This window comes from Podarcis melisellensis, assembly GCF_964234715.1.
Source record: "Podarcis melisellensis genome assembly, chromosome: 4".
Lineage (NCBI taxonomy): Eukaryota > Metazoa > Chordata > Lepidosauria > Squamata > Lacertidae > Podarcis > Podarcis melisellensis.
This window is the reverse complement of record NC_138531.1, coordinates 48,521,792-48,548,138: the sequence shown is the minus strand read 5'-3', so window position 1 is coordinate 48,548,138 and position 26,347 is coordinate 48,521,792. Positions and strand designations below refer to the sequence as shown.

The window sequence follows — 26,347 nt, the reverse complement described above, 5'->3', positions numbered from 1 at the left end:
GAAGACTGGTTTAGTGTATAACATATTGTCTTCTCTCCATGTGTCTTCAGGTACGATAGCAGAACTGTTGTTATCTTGGGAACCACCCTGAGACCTGCGGATATAGGGCAGTATACAAATTTAATAAATAAAAATCTAAAAATATACAGTTACTGTCTCACACTTGTGTGCATGAAAAAGTTAACCTGAGCCCTGAACTCAAATTACCAGAGTGAGTGTGGCTTGGCACGTTTGCAGTGGCTTCTCCTCCCCCCTTTCTCTTTTTCTCTTCCTGCTTTCCTTGACAAAGGAGCCATGACGCTTGGCTCCCAACTCAGCACATGCTGCAAGTGAACTGAATCTCCCCAGAAGGGGGATTTTAAAGCCTGCATCTTTGCTAACCTGAAGACTGTGTGACTGTTTTTGTAAGGAAACCAAGTACTTTTCTTTTTAAGTTGTTTGGGACCTTTTCTCATCTTCACTTTTCTGCCAGCATATAGAGACTTGCTTGCTGAAGCTTCAGGAAACTCTCTGAGTAAAGCATACACTTCTTTGCAAAGTTAAGTGTCTGTGATTTATTCTAGCCTAAGTATTTTCACTTATTTAAAGACAAATGAGGGCAAATGTGCTCAGAGCAATCACCATTGTGCTTAACTCAGCTACTGGAGAGTAAAAATCTCCCTTCCAAACCTCTCTTCCCAACAAGAACATGAAAAATTTATACTCTGTGTGGAAAGAAAACCCAAGCTTTCATTGTTATTCACTGGAAAAGATGGTAAAAATTGGTCCCAAATAACTTTTAAATGGAAAGACAATTAAAATTATGACTAAGAAATGACAATGAAAGAAGGAATTAGAAGGGGAAACGGTTGGTGGGTAAAAACAGTTGCTAAAAACATTTGAGAGGAAAATACCAATCTCAAAAAACACCAATAACACAAATACTTATGGGGTTTCTAAAAATATAAACAATAAGCAGAGTTGTACATAAAAGGTTAAAAGTCACATTAGCATTGAAGTAAAGGGTAACTCTAGTTTTGAACAGGGCTTTCCAAGTACAGTTCCTCAGAAATTAACAGTTTTTTTATTGCAGCTATTATACAACTGAAATTTGTTTGCACCAAAATGTTTCCTTTACTTTGTATCAGTCTGATAAGTGATTTGTTCCACGGAGGGAAAGCCTTTTATCACCATAGTCCAGATGTATATTCTTGGCAAAGTCCACCAATTTAGAAGACTTTTTTCAGCTGAGAGTTTTGTTTGTGTGAGTGTGTGTGTTAACATAGGCAGCTCAAAAACGTCTTTTCAAAAAATCTGCTTTGTTGCTTCCCCTTCCCCTTCTTTCTTCCATCTTCCTCTGCTTCCCCTCACCCCTTCCCCCTCTTATGGTTTCACCTATAAAGAAGCCGCCAAGGGAAGCATTTAAAATATTTCTGTACCCACTCATCTCCCCTGCTGTGTTGAATAGATTCTTGCAATAACGTTTCATGAACATCCTGAACATCCAAGGGTGTGTATTCTAGGACGTGCAGGGAGTGAGCTGCATCTGGGCCCTAGCACCTAACAGCCCAATCCTTGGCATGTCTGCACAAATGTAGACACCAAATGTCCTCAGAAGTCCTATTGAGTTCTTTGGGAATAATTCCCAGGAAACATGGTGTAAGTTGTATCCTCATCTCTTTGGCTGTCAGCTTCCAGAAAATGAAATCTGAAATTACCTGTGATCTTCTTGAGTATTTTGGTAAAAATAAAGACAGAATATGGGACTTCATTCAGGGAAAGAGCTCCAAACCAAGGTTCTAGATCAGGGGTAGGCAACCTAAGGCCCAGGGGCCAGATGCGGCCCAATCGTCTTCTCAATTAGGTCTGCGAATGGTCTGAGAATCAGTGTGTTTTTACATGAGTAGAATATGTCCTTTTATTTAAAATGCTACCCTGGGTTATTTGTGGGGCGTAGGAATTCGTTCATTATTTTTTTCAAAATATAGTCCGGCCCACCACATGGTCTGAGGGACGGTGGACCGGCCCACGGCTGAAAAAGGTTGCTGACCCCTGTACTAGATTTTTTTAAAAAACCAAACATTTCATTTGTTTTAACAAGCATTATACAAACCCTTTTCTTCCCCCAGCCCAATATATTGGAGGACCCACTTTCCAGCTATATTTTCCAGTGCTAAAAAGTAAAACTGATGCAAAACTAATTCCAGTGACAAATGGCAAAAAATCAGGAAGACCAAATTTTTAATAAAAAATGGGGAAATTTTATAATTTATCTTAAAAACCATTGTAAACAGTTAAAATTGTTAGTAGGATTGGAATAACACTTGTAGTTTAATGGTGACTTTTGGATATAATGGAGATGTAAAATATTAGGATTATTATAAAAGATGCAGGAGGAAATGATTAACAATAGGACCCATAAAGGAGGGAGGGAAGTCCAGGAGATTCTATGGAATCTTGTCTTTATGTTGTATGTTGGATATGTGATTGTAATGTAAAACTGTAATTTGAAAAACCAACTAAATAGTTTTTTTAAAAAAAAAATCCAGTGACAAACATTGTTCTCTAGCATTCTCCACATTGACGATACTGGTTCATATATGAATTTTCCACACAGGTTGACCGCAGCATCAAGGGGTGACGTGTTTGTAAATGGGACATGGTAGATCAGGGCTAGTCAATGCAATGCTCTTCAGAAGGGCTATAACTCCCAACATTCTGGCTAGCGCTGATGGGTGTTGGAGTGCAACAATATCTGGAGGGCACAATGTTGACTTACCCTTGTTGCAGATCAAACAGTACCAACCAGAATTTTCATATCACCTTATGTTACTCCAAAAACGTATGTTCCTCAATAAACTCTATCTGTAGAACTATCTGTAGTTCATTAGATGTTGGTTGTGCCTTCATGTGTGAATCAGACTGATAACTTTGTAGATATGATGCCTTTATCTCTGAATCAAAATGTCTGCTTGTTCAGCAACTAGGTGTAGGTATATACAACCTCTAGAAACTAGAGAAGAATACATATCTGTTATCTGTTATCTCTTTGCCTGCTTTCCTATCAGTTTAAATGGGCACCAGGCACCACTGGATGGAAGTGGCTTCATGGTATCACAGGGAGCAAGCCATTCAGTGCTAGACACAGCTAGATTTGGCAGTAAACAGGTAGACTGGGTTTCCTTTCACTTTATCTATAGTAGGAGATTGTGTGCATGAAGAACGTGCACTTCTACAGGAGTCTCAATGCTCATTTTATGTACATCTGGGCATAAACAGAGCTATGGAAACACAAACACACATGACCCTCCTGCTGCCTGACTGAGATAGCAGTGCAGTGAAACTGATGGAATGGCATTGGCAGGCTCCGGCCACCATAGCATTTCTGCACTGTCAGGCCTCTTGTGTCTTTTTGTTTTCTCACGGTGAGAAGCAAGAATTCCCCACTTCTGTGACTTCAGCTCCTAAGCAACTGCTTCAGAGGAAGAAGGGGGCTTGGGCATTCCTCAAGTACACTGTGGTGTTCCCAGGCATTCAGTATTCCACAGGCCCAATATTCCTGCGCAGCCAGAAAGTGTTCCCACAAACTCCTGGAAGGAATGAGCAGACTAATTCAGGCTGCACTCTGTTCTGGAAACCAGGCATCATGGCAATAGTTAATGCAAATCCAAAGATTGATATTAATTATTGTTATCATTAAGTCACTTTACTCATAAAACTGACTCAAAGCAACTTACAATAGAAACACTAAAACCAATTGCAATAAGCACGATCAATAATACTTAAAACAAAGAAGCACTTCTATACAAATAAAAGATAAGTCCAGCAGATCCTGCCCCACTAAAAGAGGCCACAAATACTTAGAATTGTAGAGTTAGAAGAGACCATGACGATCATCTAGTTCAAATCCCCACACATAACATAGGAATCCTTTGCCCAACTTGGGGCTCAAACCTACAACACTGAAACTAAGAGTCTCATGCTCTACCTACTGAGCTATATTAAAAGCCATTCAAACTAAGGTCTGGGTGAAGAGGAAGCGTTTTTACCCAGTGCCTAAAATGGAGGAAAGACAATAAAGTACACTGGGATTAGGAGCTTCACCACCTGCTTGCATTCCAGTGGACAACTGCCACAACTAGGGGCAGGTGGGGTTGAAGCCACTCACTGCCAAGTAACCATAAATCAATAGGTACTAGGAGGCAAGAATATTCAGCTAAAGGCAGGCAACCCCCCACTGCAACCTTGATTCAGAACAGACTTAGACCATCTGAGTTATTCCAAAGAATACTTCTTATTAAAAAAACCCCTCAAGCTTGTCTCACTAGATCTTTGGGAACTCAGAAGTATCAGCCAAGAGTAGCTCTGCACCCTCTCTTCTGCCTTCCCTGCCACCCACTTTTCCCAAATGTAACATTTTAAAACAGAAACAAGCAGCAGGGGAGCTGGGGAAGCAGTGTGGGGGGAGTGTTCTTACATTTGTAATATCCTGGTGATAAAACAGACTCCAAGAGCTCTATTACTGTGACACATCCTGGGACCTATAGTTAATTCCTCTTAGATCAATAGGTTGAGGCAGGAAGAATTAGAAAGCATTGATTCCTGTGTTCTGGTTTCCTCAACAAAGGTATTTGAGTCAAGTATGCTCAGAACCCTCCATTTTGAGGTGCTGGAAACATGCCAAGTTAAAGGTGGGCCCTATTTTCAGTCTTTCTTGGCGCTAGCTTCCCGCCTGCTGCCACAGGAAGGTTTGAAAAGGGGAATAGGAAACCAGAAGGAGAAAAAGCTAGGGACAAACCTTAGGTTGGAGTTTGGTGCTCAACTTGTAACTTTCCAAACTGAGGGTGTTCATTTGTGTGTGTTCAAAAATTCAGTGCTATTGTTGAGCTTAGCCTTGAAGCTGCTCAACATGGGCAGACTTCATAGCTCCAAGTGCATTGACATTTAAAGATCTGCAAGTACTTTGCAACCACCTGACCTAGTGGCCTGTGGCTGGTTTGCTTTGTGGTGGGCCAAAGTGAAGTCACAGTAGACTTTTATGCTGAACTCCACACAAGCCATGAAGAACGGCCCTGTTGATCAGGCCAAAAGCCCATCTAGGACAGCATCCTGTTTCGTTTATGCATTTATTTATAGAATTTATATTCCACCCCTCATCACAAGTGATATTGGGGCAGATCACAATGTAAAAGCCAATATGGCAATAAAATATCATTAACACGTCCATCTGTCATCTCTCTCCCAAATGCTCAAGAAGTTAATAAAGGCCCAGAAAAAGAAAACAGTCTTCAGTTGGCACCAGAAAACTGACAAGAGAAGATTTGGATGCTTTGTTAGAGTGTTTTGCCTCTAGCTGCTGGTCCTGCTTGTTCTCACAGTAGCCAACCAGATGCCTATCAGAAGCCCTCACATGACATGAGTGCAATAACACTTTCACCTTGGTGGAAATAAACAAAAAAAGAGTGATCCAATTGCCCGATCGCAGCAGCTACCATTGGTGATATCCCCACCAGTGGGGCCCTGTGGAAACCCTCTGAACAGGTTGCTTTGGAGATGGGGAAGAGATGAAGCTGGGACAGTGCAGGATCTGCCACCACATGCCAGCAAAGGGCCCAATCCGGGCCTCTTCATTGTGCCAGGCTGAGAGCTAGAGTAGGTAAGATGTATTTCCCCCCCTTCTCCCTATCCTTCCGCTTTGGCCAGTGCACACAGAAAGGCTGTGGAAGTGGTGGTGGCAGCAATGCTGCTCCATTAAACCCACCACTGTGTGCCGAAGTCATCTAAATGGAAAATAAATAGATAAAGGGTAGGGATATTGTGTGATGGCAAGATTGAAAGAGAGGAAAGGGTGCAGCGGAGTCCACCAGCATCAGCATAAAGTTCAAGATTTGATGGTTCACTTGTGACTCACTAAGAAGAGCATAACCTACTGAATCACAAGCCCTCTTCCTTCTCCTTCCACCTATGTTTTCCTTGGCAATCTCCCACCTTGTAATGAATCAGGCTGACCCTACTCTAGGAAGCAACAACCAACAGCTTGAGGTGTTGTGGCCACAAGCTATACTGTCTGGTTCTCAGGAAGCTTCCAGAGTTCCAGGATTCACTATAACCCTCTATGCAGCCCTCACTGGGTCACAGTGTGACAAGAAGTTCTGCAATGTTTCCAGCCCCACCTATCTGGAATATTTTCCTGGAGAGGCAGTGAGTCACTTCCTTGTTAGAAATCTCACACCAAATTCTTCCTTTTCACTTGTGCTTACAAGATATTATTAATATTCTCTCTCTCTCTCTCTCTCTCTCTCTCTCTCTCTCTCTCTCTCTCTCTCTCTCTCTCCCCCTCCCCGTGTACAGACTTTTTAATCATCATATATGTCCACACTATCAACCACTGTGATAGACTTCAGTCCACATTAGATTACAAATCTTTCCACTAGCTGTATTTGAGACATCAGATTTTCTCTGGGATGTATCAGCTTCTATCAGTAATTTAAAATCCCAGATGTGCCTAAGTAACATCAACTTGTGTACAAAGAATTGTGTGCAAAGGTTATCAATTAACTACATGCTGCCAACACTGTCAAGTGCCTAGAGCTCAGGTGTTCACATGCTGAGTGTACCAGATTGCATAAGTGTACCAGATTGCTTGGACTGAATATGGACTATGCATGTACAGTTTGTACACACCTAGGTTCTGCTAAATATGTGCAGGTCAAGGGCAGGGCCAGCAGGCATTATATACATTTTGCTAATGCAGTGATCAAGGGAAGTAATAGTACCGCTCTATTCTGATTTGGTCACATCACATCTGAAGTACTGGGTGCAACAATTGAAGGAGGGTGTTGACAAGCTGGAATGTGTGTAGAGGAGGGCAACCAAGTTGATCAAGGGTCTGGAACCAAGCCTTATGAGGAACGATTCGGTATGTTTAGCCTGGAAAAGAGGAGACTGAGAGGAAATATAATAGCTATATAGAAGATGGAGAAAGCTTGTTTTCTTCTGCTCCATAGGGTAGGACCCAAACCAATGGATTCAAGTAAGAAGAAAGGAGATTCCAACTCAACATCAGGAAGAACTTTCTGACAGTAAGAGCTGTTTGACAGTAGAATGGACTCCCTCAGGAGGTGGTCAACTCTCCTTCCTTGGTGGTTTCTAAGCAGAGTTTGGCTGGCCATCTCTCACGGATGCTTTAGCTGAGATTCCCGCATTGCAGGGGGTTGGACTAGATGATCCTTGGGGTCCCTTCCCACTCTACAATTCTGTGATTCTATGATTCTATGAACTCCTATGCAGCTACTAGGTGGCTCCACTAGGTGGAGCTAATAGATTAACCCCAATACAAGGCATAGGTTTACTACAAATCCATGAAAAGTAGGCACTGCATTTTCTCAATTTGTGTTGGTTGAGACTTTATGGGTAGAAAGAGGCAGAAGGAGGGAGAATCAAAACAGCTTTGCATGCCAGCTCTGTTGGCCTCCCCATCTTTGATAGTGTCAGCTTTACTCCCTCCCCCCCACCACCTCATATCCATGTGAATCAAGCCTAAAATACTTCACTTAGTTGCACCTACCTAGAGAATGGGCTCAGAAAGAAAGAAGAATCGGTGGGGCAAGAGGAGAGTAGGGAGAACCTGGCAGTTCTTACACATCTTACTGCTGCTAATCTCCTTTCAAAAGAGTCAAATATAAAGTCATGTTCTTTCTTGTGAAAACATTACTAGCCTGTGGGTGTCAACACAACCTTCATTTCCAAGAAATCTGTTGCAGCCCACAGTGAGTCTAGAGAAATTACATTTTGATGACAGCGAAGACAGACTGCGAGCAAAACATTGCACACTTAAGCTGTGTAACAGCAACAGTCTTGTTGGCTTTTTTTTTTAAAAAAGACCATTATCTCCTGTTCTAAAAAGAACTACAGCAAAACAAGGACCAAAGGTGCATGTTTTCAATTTTTGCTTAGACCTTGACAGATACCCTTCTCTTTCTTCAGTTGCTATTCATTGAAAGGAAAAACCTTTCCTTCTCGCTTGGATGAAGAACAGCAAATGCCATTGCTCAGCTGCTGTTTCCTTTTACATGCTATGTATTATGTAATCAACTTACACAATCATCTCAGCTATAGCAAGTTAGGAGATAGCAATTCACCAAAACAACTATACAAAATACTTTGAATGGAATGAAGCTTTGCCGCAATAAGCTAAACTTGTGGAGAAGTATTGGTGGACACACTCAATTTCATGCATAGAGTTCAACAGTTCACAATATCAGCTGCCAGGGATTACACACACACACCAACCCTGCTGAAGTGAAACTGGATTTTTACTCTGATGTGTGCATGTGTGTATCTATCATCTGTCCCCTTATTTATCTAGCCAGCCTTCCCTTGTAATATGCAGCTAGCAACCCACTATCTTGAATAAATGGCTGATTATAGTAAACATAACTGAGTATCTAATATGCATGGCTCAATATCTACTCTGGCATAGTGCTACTCATGGTGAACTTTATATTCTTATTTTGGCATACTGCGGTCTAGATTACTTGAGTTAATCTGTAAAGGACTCATCAGTCCATGATCCCACTAGAGAACATAAGGAGAACTGATAATGGTTGAGGGCAGCTTTCACCAAATTAGTGCCCTCCATAAATTTTGGACGACAAATCCCATCCGTCCCTCCCTCCAGCCAGCACACTTTGAAAGCACCAGACTGGGGGAAGACTGGCCTAGGACTTCCATCCCCATGTTAAGAAAATACATTTAGTCATGATGTTCTTTCTTTTTCCCCCTATAGGAAATAGCATTGTGATAACATAGCAAATTAACTGTAATAAAAGCAATATCAATCACTAAACTATACTACATTTTAGTAGGGTTTTATTTATTTATTTATTTTGCCTCTAATGATATGTCACAGGTGGTACTTTAAAGTCCTATTTGACTCCAACATTTATATATTTTTCTCCATTTACACCCATGTGTGTGTAATACACACACACACACAACAACGGATGATCGTACTTCAATACTGCTGACAAAGTGAGCTCTAGCCCAAAAAAAGCTTATGCCGTAATGAAATTGGTTATTCTTTAAAGTACCACAAAACTCTTTGATTTGTTTTGGTGCCTGCAACAAACTAACATAGCTAACCCTCTGAAAATTTAACCTAAGACTCATTGCAGCATTACAGATTCATCGTGAAACACACAACGGCCCCGTTCAAGTGTTTGCGTTGTGTGTGAACTCTGCACATGAAGTGGGAGTGTGAAGATGAAGGCATGAGCTCCTCCTCCTAACTCTGCACCAGGAGGGGAGACTCCTGGGCTCCTCTTTGCAGATAGTCATGCTTCTGGATGGCAACAGGAGCAACGATGGAGGAGTGGAGCTAACACACTCATCCCCACGCATGTGGAGCTCAAACACAATACAAATATAAATAGGGCTGATATCACCGACTAACACTTAACCAATTTTAAATGAATCCCAACAGCGGTATTTAGAAAAAGCCAAAAAGAGAGAGTAATAATTGAAAATACCAGTAAATCATTTTAAACCACAGTGCAGTTTACAGGCAGAAATGCATAAAGCACAGTAGCCATGGCCATACAGCGTACACTAATACCCAGAGCTTCACCCACCCCATTCTTCTCCTCTCCCTCTAGCCGAGGTGGATTCCATCAATGTATATCACAAAGCCTGGGATGCTCAGAACCCATCTTTAACCCAAACATGCATTTGGGGACCATTTCTTTATTGATTTTAGCATATATTGTATGGAGGCAGCACTGTTGTTGTGATTCACCTTAGATCAGGTTGCAACTTAGTAATGGGTCCCAACTCATCAGCTAATAGTCTGCAGTGATGGGCAGTGGCTTTCCAAGGGTTTCAGACCAGAATCTTCCTTAGCTGCACACAGATATGCCAGAAATTGAACCCAGGGCCTTCTGCATGCCACTGAGCTACAGTCTTGTCCTCCCTTCCTGGCTCTCTCATGTACAACACAAATGCATGATTTTCAACAAGCAGTGCAGTGTCTATAGGAATATGTCCACAAAGAGCAATGTGGAAACTCAGGGGCTATGTAGTATTATTCTCCTTTTGATTTTGCAGACACTCCTTGTGAATTTTATCCTGTGGGAAGATACAACAATCTGCTACACTGAAAGTGTCAGCCAAGAATATATATTTATATAAAAGAATAGCGCTTCTTGCAGGACACAAATAATGCTTTAGAAAACAAGATTCCCGACAAAGATTTCTCAGCCAACACCACTAATGTTCACTGTGTCTGACAACAGAATATTGAAGAAAGCAGATAAACACTTTCCGGACATTATTTCAAACTGGAAAGCAAATAGTTATCAAGAGGCAAGAAATACAAGGACAATAGGAATGGTTACAAAACATCTTCCACAGGAAAAAAAATAATTGTTCAGCTTTTGAAGTTCAGATTGACTGATGGCATCAGCAGCACTCTCGTGACTTTGCCTATGTGTGGATCTGCATAGGCACCAATTCATTGTTTTAAAATACTTTTCTTAAAAAGAGGCTCAGATTATTATTTTGGGAAAGAGAGAAAATGGCAAGGAGCTGAAGGAGCATCAATTGTGTCCAGGCCAGCCAATCAAAACTCTGTTTCTCTAAAATGAAGCAGAAGGGGAGGAGCAACCAGAACGTGGAGAACAAACACCGATAGATCATAGAAGAAAGTGTTGGTTGCATCCTCCACCTAGTACCAATATCAGGAACAGAGGAGAAAAACTGCCAGTCTGGTTATCCCTTTACAGATGTGGCTTTGGCTCTCTAGATAGTTCAATCAGGTCTATCCTTTTGGAGATGCAAAATCAGTTCCAAGATGCTGAGTTTCCACATACTGCTGTCTTAACCATCTATTTCTGATGGTACCCTCCATGACTTGAGATGCCTGAGATTTGTACATAGCACTGGAACATTTTGGGAGAAGCACTTCTCTTTTTCTGTTACCAAAGACAAACAGCTGTATCCACTGTGAGTGCTTTCGGATGCATGTTTATTGAGGATGGGCACTTCTCATACATGAATGTTTATTGCAGCATCCACACATTGCCACCAGCATCAAAATGGCAGCCCAACAGTCCCTGCCTCCTGTTTATTCCAAAGTCACCCTGTCTGTGGAAAGTCAGGAAAGTTGTTGGTGACCTACCTGCATTATCTGAAGGACCTGTTTGTATTCTTAAGCACCATCTGGATCATATGGGTCTCACAAGCAACATTAGTAACTCTTTCTTAGAAATGAATCCACCAAGCACTGCCACCAATGCTTTGCATGCAGATGGTCTTGGGTCCAATCACTGGCATTCCTGCCACTTTCTGAAACAAGAGGCAAACCGAAATATAGCCATCCTTTGAAATTTGCGCTTCTCTGAATTTTGCAATGCAGTTCTTCAGCCATGTAAATATATATATATATATATATATATATATATATATGCATAAAGTGTGCATATAAATGCATATATTTATGAAAATAGCATACAAAATGTATTATATCAGGAAAGGCTGCTTTCAAAATTTGTATATTAGTGAAAAGTGCATGTAAAATATGCTTATTAGAAGAAATTCACAGTAAAATGCTGTATTTTTAATTGATTGGTGGAGGGAAAAAACACAGATCTATTGTAGTTTTATAAACTCCACCTGTTCTTCAGCTTTAACTCAACTTTTTACAACCCAAAAGTTTTTAGAATACAATTTAGAAACAACACTAAGCAACCTAATTGGTTTAAAATTATTTGGATCTGTCTTAGAACCTCTTGTGAATAGGCACAATATCTATTTGCTGTCCCCTAGGTGTTTTCCCATGGAATGATTGTGGTAGTAGACTGTCTAAAAAGGGAAGGGAAGTAAGCATGCCAATGCAATGAAGTAATTTTATTGTCAATAACATTCTTACACCCTCTCATCCCTTATCAAAGCCCAAAATGTAACTGAGCTTTTTCCAGGGCTGCTAAACCTAACTCCATCCATGACTGCCATGTGTGCTCATCTTTTTTAGGTTGCAATGCATTTTATACTCTCCACACAAATCTATACTGCAGCTGATATTTTCTAAATTATCCTCCCTCCTCAATTTCCTTATTGCTGCTGTTGCTAAAGTGTGCTTCTGAGCAGCACATGCACATCAAACCAAGCTTGTTTAATTTATTTAACTGGGTAGGCACCTTTAGAGATAATCACAAAGGGCTTAATTTCATGTGCTTTTGTGCCAAAGATTTCCAGGGGGTTTGAGTAAGTCAAAAATTGTTCTTACAGAAATAACATCCTAGGAAACATTAAAAATGAGTTTATTGCTTCTTGCACCGCTCCAATTGCAGCACAATCTTTTGTCTCCTTGGACGATCAAATTATCCAAAGGAACTATCACTAGATGCTTTAGACCAATTGATAAAATAGTTAATTGGGTTGACATGTGACCACTCTCTGGTCTAATAAGAACTTTCAAGTTCTCAAACTAAGAAGCTGCTGGTTGTGAGAATCATAAATCACTCTTATCCTTCAATCCAATATATGTATATAGATCCATTTCTGGATATTTTCCTGTCCCATTATAAACATGCAGATGAAACTTAAATGAAAGGGCAAGAGGAGACTGGCCTGCTTTATTAAGACCAGGGTTTTTGAAGTTCTGATGAATGAAAAGCTCAACGTTTCTGATGCATGACCCATTTTCTGATTGAACTTTGGGTATTCTGTATGAAAGCCAGATGCTCCATTGAGCTCTGGCCCTTTCCATTTCTTCTTAAGTTGCAGAATGCCCACAGATGTCTGATAATCTCCACCCCCTAATGCTCTTTGCACATCCTTGTTTAACAAAATTCTGGCCTTTGAATCCTACGGCTACCTGGTGTCTTCATCCAACTCCTAGCCACAAAAATATTTGTCCAATGAGACTTCTAAGCTTTAGCACCACTCTTGAGTTTTAGCAGATGCTATCCATGTGGCAGCTACAATCTTACTTTTAAAATGGGATTCCCAAGAAGACAAGGGCCCTATTCAAAAGTTCTCCCCCTCATACAATAAAGGGGAGAGTGGGAACATAATAGCTAGGTCTGCCCTCTCTTTGCCATCTCTGCTGCCAGCTTCACCACAATCCACATACTGGAGGGCAGGTGTCTGCAGCAGGGAATCCGGTGTATTCATTGAGTCTCCTCACCTGCTTTATTACCCTGCGTGATCAGACCTTCAGACTTGAACATACAGAAAACAATCAAATTGGATAGCTCAGTTGGTAGAGCATGAGATTCTTAATCTCAGAGTCATGGGTTCAAGCCCCACACTGAGCAAAAGATTCCTGCATTGAAGGACATTGGACTAGATGGTCTTCATGGTCCCTTCCAACTCTACACTTCTGTGATTCTATGCAGAGGCTGAAGAGACACCATGGAGGGGGCAGAGCTAGCTAGGATGTCTGCACTCTTCTCCCAAGCATGCCTGAACAGGACTAAGATGTCAACATAGGACAATTCTATTGTCCAGCATCTAGGTTTTTTAAGGGTGTGCACTGACTTTGAGAATACTCATCACCCTTAACTGAGCTTTGGTGAACCTGTTCTCAAAGCGCCACTGGCTAGTACTGGCAGAAGCACCGCACATGAATGCGCAGATAGTTGAAAGACATATCACCTTACTCAAATATCAGCTTTGATACTTATTTTATTATCTTCCAGATGCTCTTTCCAGTAACCTGGTTACTGTAAAGCTGAACCTCCAGAAATTGCTTTCTGAAAATTAAAGGAAGGATCACTGGCCATGCAGTGGCAACGCAATACTTCTTTCAATCCAGTAAGAAAAATACAGCTCACTAGGAAGGTCAAAAGTTAAAAGGAAAGCAACATTAAAGAGAATAGATACAACTTTTCTATTTGCTTTAACCTTGTGTGAAAAGCTCAAGGCAATCTCTGAACAAGTGTATTTCAGATCTTTTTCTTGACTGACATTTATTAGGTGCATTTGTCAGCAAGCACAAAATAGAAGAAACATGATTCTATGATAGGTGCGAGGAATCTGTTTACCACCATCAGGGAAATGTTGGAATGACTTTAAGGAGAGTTTATCATCACTTATCTTTGTGGTCTCATAATAATTTCACTTACCTTTTTATATCAGTTTGTTATAAAGATAATTTAAGGAAATATAGCATTGCTATCTTAATAACACCAGTGTTCTGGCATGTTCTATCAAATCTTATGCATGTAACACTATTCCCAAATAAAATAAGCTGTAGCTTATGATTGGCTGCAGCTGCAGGTGAGGGCTTCTCCTCCGCCTTTCTCCAGTGCCTCAGTGGTTTCTTAAAGAGACAGCTCCTCACCCTAATTTGGAGTTTCTTTAAACCTTTGAATTCACCCCTCCATCCCACATCTCTTCTAAAATGTGCAAAGATCTTTGCACACAGTTATATCTTCAAACATTCTGTTGCCGCTTCCTTGCTAGGATATGTGGATTGGGAAAATATCCCACATTGGCATTAGAGGTCTAGCAACATAAACCTAACCATTTTTACTCAGAAGTAAGTCCTATTGAATTCATTGATGCTTACTGCCAGGTAATGGGATTAGGATTGCAGCCTACAACAGGTTATCTGCACCTTCCTAAAGCTTTTGAATCCCTTGCTTTCTACATTTATTATACCTTTTGGGACTCCTCTGCTTAGCTCATTTCTTCTAAAATTCCCAAAGAGTTTTGCAATGCAGGTGTGTTTTTATACACTCTATGACCGGATCGGTGGGATACAACACTGACATTAGAAGTCTAGCAGCACAAACCTAGCTATGGCTACTTCTTCACCAAAAAAAGTTGCCATAAGGAAACCTTACCTTTGTCGATCTCCTGAGATGAAAAGTTTATGCAATGCTTGATTTAACCAATAGATGTCTCTGTATGCTTCAAAGTTCCTGGCAGGACATGCAGCTGTTAAAAGTTGGAATTTGAGCTGTGTGGACATTTTGACCCTGATCCAGAGGTGATTTGTGTGACTAGTGGTAAACCACTGTGGCTGGTATTTGGGTTTGATGAGGCCCTAAGCTACTGAAGGTAATGGGGCCCTTTATAGGTCTACCTGTCCTTCATCAACAACAAATTGTCGCTGGTTTTTTTGGGTTGAATATATGCTATATGCAAATTTATGGACCTAATAGTACCATACACAACACAAAACACTGTTGCTGTATGTAGATTTTATTTTATTTGTTTTTTATCTTATTTTTGGAAATGTACATCCAGTTTTTTCCCCTTTAATTTTTTTTGGGGGGGGCCCAAGAGAGTGGGGCCCTAAGCTATAGCTTATTTAGCTTATATGTAAATCCGGCACTGTATATGCCCAACTAGATGATAAGGCACTTCCTCCTTCACACCATTGAATGGGCATTAGGTGTCTGTCATTCAGATGTGCATTATAATGAAAAAGTCAGTCTTTACTGGATGTACATACCCACCTTATTAGTTCCTGATTTACCAGGAAAATCTGAGCATGAATGGCTGCTTCTGTGTGCTATTATTCCTTGTTGAGTAAGAAGCTGCATCTTTTATCCTGTTTTATTAACAAGCACTTAGCAGCTATGTGGACTGGAAAACTTCAGGTGACAAATATAGATAAGCAGCAAATGGAATAAAAAGTGGAACTTTTCGTACTACTATTATCTTGAAAAAGCTTGAATAAAATATGCAAGGCCTGCTGAACGTGAAAACATGGAGTGATGTACCTTTTTCTTTCATTTCTATCTTTAAAAAAAATTATAGTTGCAAGCAACAAGGTGTGGGTGTAGCAGCTGGGGCTGCATAAGTGCAGCTCCTTTGAAAAAGCTGCAAAACCCTGCCAATCTGCTCCTTGAAGGGGAGGGGGGTCTAACCCCTCCTTCTCTGCCTCAAACAGTCAATCAGTGCACTTGATTCCCATAAAAAGTGAGTGAACAAAATTTGGCAATTCCAGTGTGAGGGACTAGTGTGGAAGCCATCATCGCTTAAGTAATGGCTGAGACAGCACTGATGCAATTCAGGATAATTCTGCCTGAGGAAGCCTCATGCTCCATTGACTTGCATGTTGACTGGTTGCACTTTCAAATGCTCAAACGCTATACAAAACAAATGGATATGAAGTCAGACCTAAGTTGGAGCAGGTACGCCTGACTTTCATGTTAACATTCACTTTTCAGCTCCTTCAGGTCATACACACAGACATAACAGAGATATAATGCAATATAATTATATTGCAGGATCTGACCTGTCTATATACTAATGTCAATTCCAAGTTGCTCCACGCTCATGTAGACACCATTATTGCACAAAAGAGAAGTGCCAGCAGACTCAAGGCAACCCCAAGGTACGCATAAAGTACAAAAACAATTGTAGAGCTCTCACCCCACAGAGTAAGACCGGGGTGTGTGGATCTGACAACTGAGTGGAAGGGAGACTAGAATGGACTGCCTGGAACATGAGGACAGAGAAATATATATTAGTAGGAAAAAGCATCTCCCTGATTGGATAGATAACTTCCTGTTTTGCACTGGATAAACTAATTTAAAATGTCGCTAAGAACAGAAGTGAGATCTTCCCAAAGACATGGATAGAAAAATCAATTATTTTAATGTAGCTGTGACAGGGTATAAGTGCCTCTACCACACACCTTTTAAAAATCCAAACTTGAAGGGGGAAAACCAACCAAAATTGCAGAGATAAGAAACCCCAATAGCCCAATGAGGGCTGAGCAAGCCGAACAGATGAAAGGAATGTAGTGATTTGAACCCTGCGCAGGAGTACTTCCCACCATTTTTTAAAAAATTATTTTTTGCAGGAAAACACTTGTTATGATCTAAATTATTTCTGCTTCCTTTTAAAGTACCAGAAGCTTTTCCCCTTGGGACATACTATTCACTATAGTTTGCATTGCGATAATTAAAGCAAAAGCACGTACAAAATTATATATTTTACCCATAGCTATGCAGTTCAGCACTAAGAATAAATCTTCTTAGATAGAGTGAAACATAAGAAAAATCAGCAATTCTATCATAGTGATAATATATATCACCAAGAAGGGTGCCACATAAATCATTTTTTTCTCCGAAGAACTATGTACAGTACATGGTAAAAGCCATCCAGATAAATTGCTTTACTTCAGCAGAGAGCTTCACTAAACATGACAACTGAAATGGATATATGCCAATCATCTACCCTGCTGCTGAGCAGGTTCTCTGACTAAGCTGGCAAATTGTCACATAGGGCAGACCACACCCTTGATTCAGTTTTTGCTCCAGGTAGAGGAAGGGCTGCGTGGGTGTTACCTTGTTGTCATAGTCAGATCAGTTCCTGGTGAAGTTTGGACTTATGGCTCCAGTCTTCCCCTTGTAAGGGGTGGTGGAGAGATGATGGTATGCTCCCAGAGACTAAAGGAATCCAATGGATTCCTGAATGCCCTGGAAGATAGAGCAGGTAGCCCTGTTCAAGCTCTTGCCCCAGTGTGGGGCTTGATAGGGTTGCCCTGAGAGTTTCCTTCATTTGTACCTTGGTATACCAGTGAATTAAGGGCAGTGAAACAGTTGGGACAAATTACAGTATATAGTATAGTATAGTATAGTATAGTATAGTATAGTATAGTATAGTAATTACTACTACTACTACAAAATCATGTATAGAAATCCTAAAAGCTCTGCATACATCACATTTATATATACGGTATGAGATGTCCAAAATGTGTTGGATATTAAACTTTCTCTCATACCCCTTTGTTCCCTACTGCCCACCCTCATTTTTCTGAGGTTTCCCATTAAAGATAAAAAGGCAATGTCCCTCTTGTTCTTTCTTTGATAAACAAACAGCATCCCAGTAATCAAAGGTTTCAAATGATTTTCTTTCATGAGAAAGTTTCGAAGGAGCAAAAATGATCTTTATTGGAACTGGTTTAATGCCAGTGAGCTGGAAAACCTATTGCATAAGGGAGAGTAGCCTTCTGACTCACTAATTAATCTGTTATAGAACTACTGCACAACTTCACTTTTCAGTTTCTGGAATAAAGGTCTTTCCTCCTCTTGTTTCCCCCTTGTGACCCAGCGATGCTACCAATTTTCTTTCTGCTCTTATGAGGTCACAGTTTAAGTATAGCCACCACATGATAGCTGATAGCAAATCCCATTGTCATTTCATCTTTTTCTAGCTTGTTTCCTCTCAAGTAAATAAATATATGTGATGAGAATGAAGGTCCCATGGTTGCAGATCACATAAGATATTATTTACACATTCAGTAATCAAGCAATAACCATGATTTCCACATCAGTAAAAAGGTGTGAGCCTACTATCAGTATTGTTATTTTCACTGAAATCATTTCCAATCCTTTGGTTTTTCAAATACCTCAACCTGAGCTTAAGAAATACTCATCTCCGTAATTAAAGGTAGAAAACAGATTCAAGGATGTGCTGCAAACTCACCAAACGAAGAACAACATTTATTTTCTATAGTCTTGTGGTTTCTGGGCCTAGTTTCAGGCACATTCATGGGTTTTGGAAATGGTTCCTCAATACTTATTCTGACTTTAATGAGATTGTGGCTGAAGTTTTCTTTGGTGGTTTCATCTGGACAAAAAAAAGATAGAGATATATGTAGAGGAGTTCAAACATTTCGAGTATTTTCTTGGAAAGGAGATGAGTGAAATGAAATGTTTATGATTTGCAGCCCTTTATTTTTCTTGGGATGTATTCAGTCTTCAAATTGCTAAATTGAAATCCATTAAAATATTTGAAATCCATTAAAATATTCACATTTTGCAGCAGGAAACTGATTCTTCTGTTCAATAATTGCCACCGGAGTTAAGATATTCAGGCACTGAATTGGAGCACTTTACCTGCATGTGCAAAACAAGGTCTGCAAATGCCAAGGTCTTTGCTCTTCGTTTCCTTTCCTTTCAGCCTTTTTAATACTTCTGTCCTTGGTATGTTTGTTTACAGCTGTCAGTGAAAAGCAGCAACAAGCAGTCATTAACAGGACATTTTAATGCTGCCCAGGGAAACCACAATTGCTACTACCATTTGCCTTTCTATAAAACAACGCAACATTAGTCCCTGCATAAAACAGCACGAAATCCTTAAAGTTGTTATAATGTGGGTACATGTGAAGCTGAGTCAAGATAATTTCATTTTAGCAACAAGGTTGAAGGTGGCCCTTGTGAAAGCTAAAATGGATATTGTTTCCCCTAATGAGGCCACTGAACTGCTGACATTCACAGTGACTGTTGCATGGATTTATGTAGCACAGCAATGGAAGACTTTGAAGGATTTGAGTTTAAATCTGTGGTATGGAAACTTATGGGACCCGGCTAGGGCTGAAAAGCTTACTCATCAGCTAAAGCTCATAAAAGTTTTACAAATCATTAGAAAATTGGACACAACCCACCCGCTGCATCTTTTCATCTGGAAATCAGGTCAAGTGACAATGCATACTGCTGCCTCCTTAATACTAATGCTAGCACATTTTGCATTTTACAGAGCACGATAGTGAACCTGAGGTCCACCAGATGTTGTTGGCACTACAACTCCCATCAGCTCCAGGCAGCATGGCCAATGGTCAGGGTTCAGGGATGATGGGAGCTGGAGTCCAATGAAACCTGGAGGAACTGTAGAAACAATCAATTTATGTCAATATATAGGTATTATTTTGTGATCCATTTCTCCTTTCTGACAGCCATGTTGTGTTATGCCATGCACCCATGGCAGCCATTTTGTGCTGTGTCATGCCCCACTGCCATTAATTTGTGACCGGTGTCCATGGCACTTTCCCAAAATTCCAAATATGTCCACTGGACCAAATATGTGGTGATCCCTGCTATATATTCTCCCCTCACTCCAAATGCTGGCCCAAGCAAACGGAATATTGAGAGGATGGGAAAATCACACTTTGAATTCAGAAGCCCTGCTTCCCTCTTCCAGGAAGTCAGAATGGCACTTCCCTGGACACTGCAATGAAGGGAAAGAATGAAGGATAAAATCTGAAAGAAATAAGAAGGTATTCTCATGCCATTCCAACTGTGCTCCCCAATTCTATATATGCAGTTCAGCAACCTGAACACAACTAGATCCGTAATTCTAATCCTTATTTATTTATTTATTTATTTATTTAAAATGCACCAGACGTCTGAAAGAAAATAATAATAAAGACATATTGTAGGCGACTTTCACATCATATAAAGAATTATATCATTAAAATTTGGGGCTACAGAGTTCAGAAGCAAGATGAAAGCATTTCCCTTTTTGCAGTGGTTAGTTAAAACTGCCTTTAGCTTATAACAACAGTAATTTCAATTGTAATGAATAGTTTCAGCTAGCGTTTGGAAGAAGTATAATCCTTGGTATATAAATATCAGTAAGTCGTGCTGTCAGCGTCTGATGTGGTTGTTCTGTTTGAACATTGCGGCAGTTGTTCCTGCTTAAGTTGGACCTCCCTAAGATATCCTGTTTTCTGAAAGTTTCCTGCTGTGAGTAATTCTTAATCAGAATATCCCTCAAAAGCTGAGTAGTTCAAGAGTGCCATCTTGAGGTGCAATATGCTGAATGAATGAGCAATGACTGGCAGTCTTTGTAAGGTTGGAGGAATGTTTGCCAGCTCCTTAAATGGCGAATTAAGAATAAACAAACAAATGCACAGGTTCAACTCACTTCACTTCCGAATAGCCAGAAACCCTGGTCTTTGAACATTCTTGCTGGGCGTTTGGAAGCACTGTAATGTGAATCAAGGACCCACCCTATTTTCTACATTTGTAGTGTACAAGATGCCCTCGTGTAATCACCACCCCAAGTGCTTGGATTGCAGTGGGGGTGGGAAGAGAGAGAGAAGGATGCCATTTGGATAAGAGCAACTCTAATATATTCCAAACACCTGATGGAAATATAATATCCTAATAAACAAATAGTGGAGTAAAGAGAGTCAAAAGAGATGTTAATGGACATTTTGCAGATTAAGGGTTAGCATGGCATCAACAATCAGCATGGCCAAGCATCTACCAAGGGCCCAGCCCAAGGCCCAGGCAGAGTGCTCGGTCACAACAGCCCTGTGCACTTTTCTTTTACCGTTTCAACCCTTTTGTCCACTCTTTCTTGGGTCTAACAAATAACTGCAATGGTAACAAGAAGCACTCCATGTATTCCCCCCAAAAAACAACAACAACAACCCTGGCAATACATGGAGTCAGCACTGGTTGAGGCTGATGACTGGGAACCAGCACACAAATAAATATTCATGCAGTAAGGCCTAGCCACTAAATGACTATCTGGACCCAGTCTCAGCTCTAGTATAGCCCTGCATAGGCTCTACACCTCAGGTTTGTACAGTGGTATCTCGGGTTAAGAACTTAATTCATTCCAGAGGTCTGTTCTTAACCTGAAACTGTTCTTAACCTGAAGCACCACTTTAGATAATGGGGCCTCCTGTTGCCGCTGCGCCGCCGCTGCATGATTTCTGTTCTCATCCTGAAGCAAAGTTCTTAACCTGAGGTAATATTTCTGGGTTAGTGGAGTCTGTAACCTGAAGTGCATGTAACCTGAAGCGTATGTAACTTGAAGTGTATATAACCCGAGGTACCACTGTATGTTGGTGTGAGGCAAGTCAGTACAAAGTCTTGAGAACCCCAGGTTGTGGAAGGGCTGACCAGGAACATGGCCTATGATGAATCTGTAGCGGGTGGGGAGGGTTCCCACCTCCCTTACTGGCAGAGTTCCTTTCCAAAAAAAAGGAATAACAGGTTGCTCCCTGACAAGATGGCAGGCCTCATGCCTCCCTGAATCTGTCCAACTGCCTGGAGGGTGTATGTGCAGAAGGCTGCAGGGAAGAGAAGGGAAAACTTTCCATCTGTAAACTCGCTTATTGTATCTTAGGATCCAAGCCAGGGAATCTATCTTTACCTGATTCAGGTAGGTAGCTGTGTTGGTCTGACACAGTTGGGGGAAAAAATAAAAATTGTCCAGTAGCACCTTAGAGACCAACTAAGTTTGTTCTGGGTATAAGCTTTCGTGTGCATGCACACTTCTTCAGATACAAAAAATTTGCATGCACACGAAAGCATATATTTACCTGCTCTTGGATTTTCAAAAAATTGAAGTCTGACTCATTAAGTGACATTTGTGTAAACACTTCCCTTATTACAGCTTCACTAAAGCCCTGCAGACAGTGATTTGACTGGTATGCGCCAAGGGACACAGTCTCCCTTGTTCTTCCCACACCTTGCCAATCAGTGGGTCAAGAGACAATCCCTCCCCCCACATCCCTGATACATGCTGTCACTTTCTTATTTGCCTAAGGCTCCATCTCTCGTGCAAGCAGTATCATCCTGCCTCAATGGCCACTGTTTTCCCCACCTCTCTTGTACAACCACATTATCCCTGCCCTTGACTTGTGTCCTGGGGGGCTCTCACTACACCCCACCCCACTTTTCCCTGATGCACCCCCTGTTCGGGGCAAAGCATCACTGCACAAGGACAATACAGTACAAACACATTAATAGAGCCAATAGTAATATAAAAAAAGAAGTCTTTGTGGGCTCAGGATTTCTTTATTTTTTTTATTTTTTAAAAGCAGAGTATAGTACTCCCAACTGCAGAAGGGAACACACAGCCAAATATATATCAAAGGAGAATTTTCCTGCTGTAAACCTAAGAACAATTTGTCTTTCTCTATTTAAACCATCACTATTATAATTTGCTGTAGCAGATAAAAGAACAGTCTCTGAAAATGTTTATGAAGGAAAATAAACAACATCATTAGCATTTGTACAAAATGTTTCTTCAAGAAAGAAACCCAATTATTTTGTTATAATGCTTCTTATTAGCAACAGCTGTTTCCCAAAAGGCTTGTATAGTAGCATCAATCAACCAACATCAGAGAACATGTTATCTACTTAGCAGTATTTTTTTTTTTAAAAAAAAAGGCAAACACTTAATGCGAAAACAATAATTTGCTTTTGGAGGCTGTGAACATGCACAGCCACATAAGCCACTGATTTAATAAATAAAAACAAGAACCAGTATTTGGAAACAGGTATACAGAAAGGCTGTTCTTGAATTGCTGGAGTGCAAAAAATGGGCGGGGGGGGGGAGACACAACCGCTTATTAACAAGTCAGTGCTTACTACATGTAGCTACTTACCTCTAAGCAAGTAGAAGGGCAGTCCAGGCTCCCTGGGGAAGGCTACTTTCACCAGCATCACTGCTTTTGCAGATTTCCAAGTACTGTAGTTTCCAGGAGCAGAGAAACAGTGGAGTTACATTGTGGTTGGAGGCTACAGACAACTGCCTTGGTTGGCTTACAGTAAATAAATAAAAAAAATTCTGTGGAAAATGTTAGGATTCAATGTTGACTGGTGCATCAAAACTTTCAGGAAAAAATGTGTAAAATATTTGACAGAGATCTGGGAAATTGTCCTGGAAGGGTTATGATACCCCCTGAGAAGAAGGTTACATTTCAGGGGAAGTTTAGATTTTATGTTAGCCTCACAAGAAATTGCTTCTCTTCATTTTCACCAAGGTCAGATATACATTCGCTTTTATCTCCATCGGTATCAGAATTTAGTTGAAACTGTTTTATTTGTACAACTGTTTTAATATACAGTAATTGTTTTTACTGTTTTTGTATAGGCAGCTATTTAAACATATACGGTAATCTTGTATGGGGTTTTATTTTTTTGGTATTGTGTAATCACTTTGTAATGCAGCCCCCAGCCCTGCGCCATGACTGATGCTGGACTCTGGGGCCTCACGTCCTTCTGGCCCAAAGCCTTGCACCAGCCGTAATGGCTTCCCTCTTTCTGACAGTTTACTGCTTTGCAGGCCTTGGCTATGAATAACAATTGCCGCTTAGCTGCTGCATGTTAGGATTTGCTTGTGGATCTTGGTGAAACTGAATAACTATTTTTCTTAATTTCAAGGGGTTTACTAGGAAGACCGTGTATGCTCCTTAGGTGGTAGTAAAATGCTGGTTACTGTTTCATTGGCTTTCTTTTAAAGCAGGAACACAAAAGTTCATTTCCTTATTAATATTGATTTATGATAATAAAATTCACATTTTTTCAGTCCACCAACATTTCAACGTTGTAATCCAAGAGATTACTTACTGAACTCCTTGTTGTATTTTCCAATAAATGTTAAATAATGAGCATAACATCTTCCTGCAATAATAATAATAATAATAATAATAATAATATAATTCACTCAAAACAGAATCAATATATCTTGTTAAAAAGCAGCAATATTTCTAACAGCTTGGATAGAGCCAAATGTATAGTCAGAAAAGTGAAAGTAAAAGAGGCAGATCTGAAACAGCAACTAAAACAATTGTGAGGTGGGGGGGTTGAAAGACTGGTCTTATTTACAATAGCAACTATATTTAAAGTGGTCTGACATGGCTGATCTGAAAGCATCCACCAGATGAATCATAACACAGAAAATGCACAAGAATCTCAGCGCTGCAAAACGAAGCTGGTGTTCAAAGTTTTAACAGAACTAGTTATAAAGCTATTATCTGTTTACTCATCTTCCAGCAGAGTTATTTCCTCCTTGTTCAAAGTAGTGCCGGACTACAAAACTTGCGAGCAGGACTATGAACTCATCCATAATGGCGAAAAGCCACAGAATTTACAGCTCTCCTCTCCGCTAAACCACATCACACAATCACTGTCTTCATTGTGTGGATGAGTTTGGCCCACTTATGACTGAAACTCGTGTTTATTCATTGCTACCTTTCTGTCACAAAATATCTACCCACCTCTCCAGTGTGAGGCCACTGAGGCAATAAGTAAATAGAAGGCATGGCACTGTGTGTGGCTGACACATTTTCACCCATTAAGTTTTATGGTTGAGTGAGGAGAAGGGATTTGAATTCAGGACACCACAGTTCTTGTCCAGTTACTTTCCCACACTGACTTCCTTTGCATTCAGAGAAAAGGGGCAATGCCTTGGACCCCCAAAGGGTTCTTGGATTAGTCAAAATTTTAAAGGTTAGTTAATGAAAAGTAATATTATTTTCCCTGCTTGTAACACCTTTAATGTTTGCTTTTGTTACCTTCACAGTGTGATTTTGGGCTTCTGTTACTGATGCCACAAAGGCATAACATAAACATAGAGTATAATGAATCCAGAAACAACAGTAATAGCAAGAACTTCAAATGACTAGCTTGAAGAAGCAAAGCATTGACACTGGTGTTTTTTGCAAACATTATTTAAGTGTGGGTTTGCAGTTTATCCACAGGGACTATACCTTGTCGCAAAACATTAACATCCCTCATTGTACTCATAATCCCCTGAGTCATGGTACTATGGTTTGCTTGCAGAAATATTTGGCCAGTACATCCATTGAATACTTATCAGAAATGTATTGAAACCATAGTTTAGTGTTACAACGATGAGCCCAACCTTTCCCTGAACCATTAGGAGTTTGGAAGGCTTCCATTTTAAATTCACTCCAGCTTGTTAGTGGAAAGCAGCCAAGCTGGAAACCAAAGTTTATGACTATTATTTTCACAAGCCATAGGCTGCCCAAAACCTCACCCTTGGTTTTGCATTTCATCTGAATGCAGTCAGTGTCTTCTGTAAATTAGAAGAACCAGAAAGAACCGCCACAAGCTTTTACTATTCTGACATGTTGCACAATGGAGGGAGAAGGGTTTAACGGGTGTTTTAATTACTAACATACTTTGCAAAGAGGTTGACCACTTGGTCAATTTTTTTTTTTTGCATTTAATCACTTCCTCAAAATCTCTCTCTCTCTCTCTCTCCCCCTCTCTCTCCCTCTCTCTCTCTCCACTACTGCTCCAGCAGAGATTAATCCTCATGTCTAACAAAAAAAATAAGACATCATACAGCTATCCTAGTGACTCCATCAGAAAAGTTAGAATTCCAATTTAAGGAATACTTCAATTATAGCTAAAAACTCACCATGCAGAAGCAATTAGGATCTCCCCTGGCCAGTTTGGCGCCCAGCTTGCCTTCCACGTGTTTCACATGCAATCCCATTGATGGGAAATTTACTTTGTAGGTCACAGCCCTCGGTCTCCCCTGTAAATAGTTGGAAAGCATCAGAGTTGGTTGCTAGGTAACTCCCCCTGCTTTCTGCCTTCTCCTTCTGGAGCTGGCAGAGAAGCTAACCAGAGCGAGAGTTCAGCCGCTCTCCACTCCCAGGACGGGAGCTTGCTGCCTTCTCTCTTTCAACACAGCTCAACTTGCCTCTGCCAGATCTTGCAAGAGGCATCTTCCCACTTAGGAACTGGCCACAAAATGCCCCTCCAAGCGCTTGTCCAAGACGGGGCCTTTAAAATATAGACAATTCTGCCAAGTACAGTCAGGGAATCATAGCGCTCAAAGGCACCAC

General features: G+C 40.6%; 1 long non-coding RNA gene across 5 annotated transcripts; it reads right to left on the bottom strand.

Annotated features, from left to right (window-relative positions):
- LOC309368044 lies at positions 1–26,347 on the bottom strand. Of its 5 annotated transcripts, XR_014167506.1 has the most exons (7): positions 25,915–26,347; positions 24,096–24,149; positions 23,132–23,214; positions 18,843–18,945; positions 18,430–18,573; positions 11,156–11,322; positions 1–94 (listed from the first exon to the last, which is right to left on the bottom strand). It is a non-coding gene; the product is annotated as an uncharacterized lncRNA (long non-coding RNA). The 5 variants fall into 5 exon arrangements; XR_014167507.1 differs by lacking the exon at positions 23,132–23,214; XR_014167509.1 differs by lacking the exon at positions 24,096–24,149.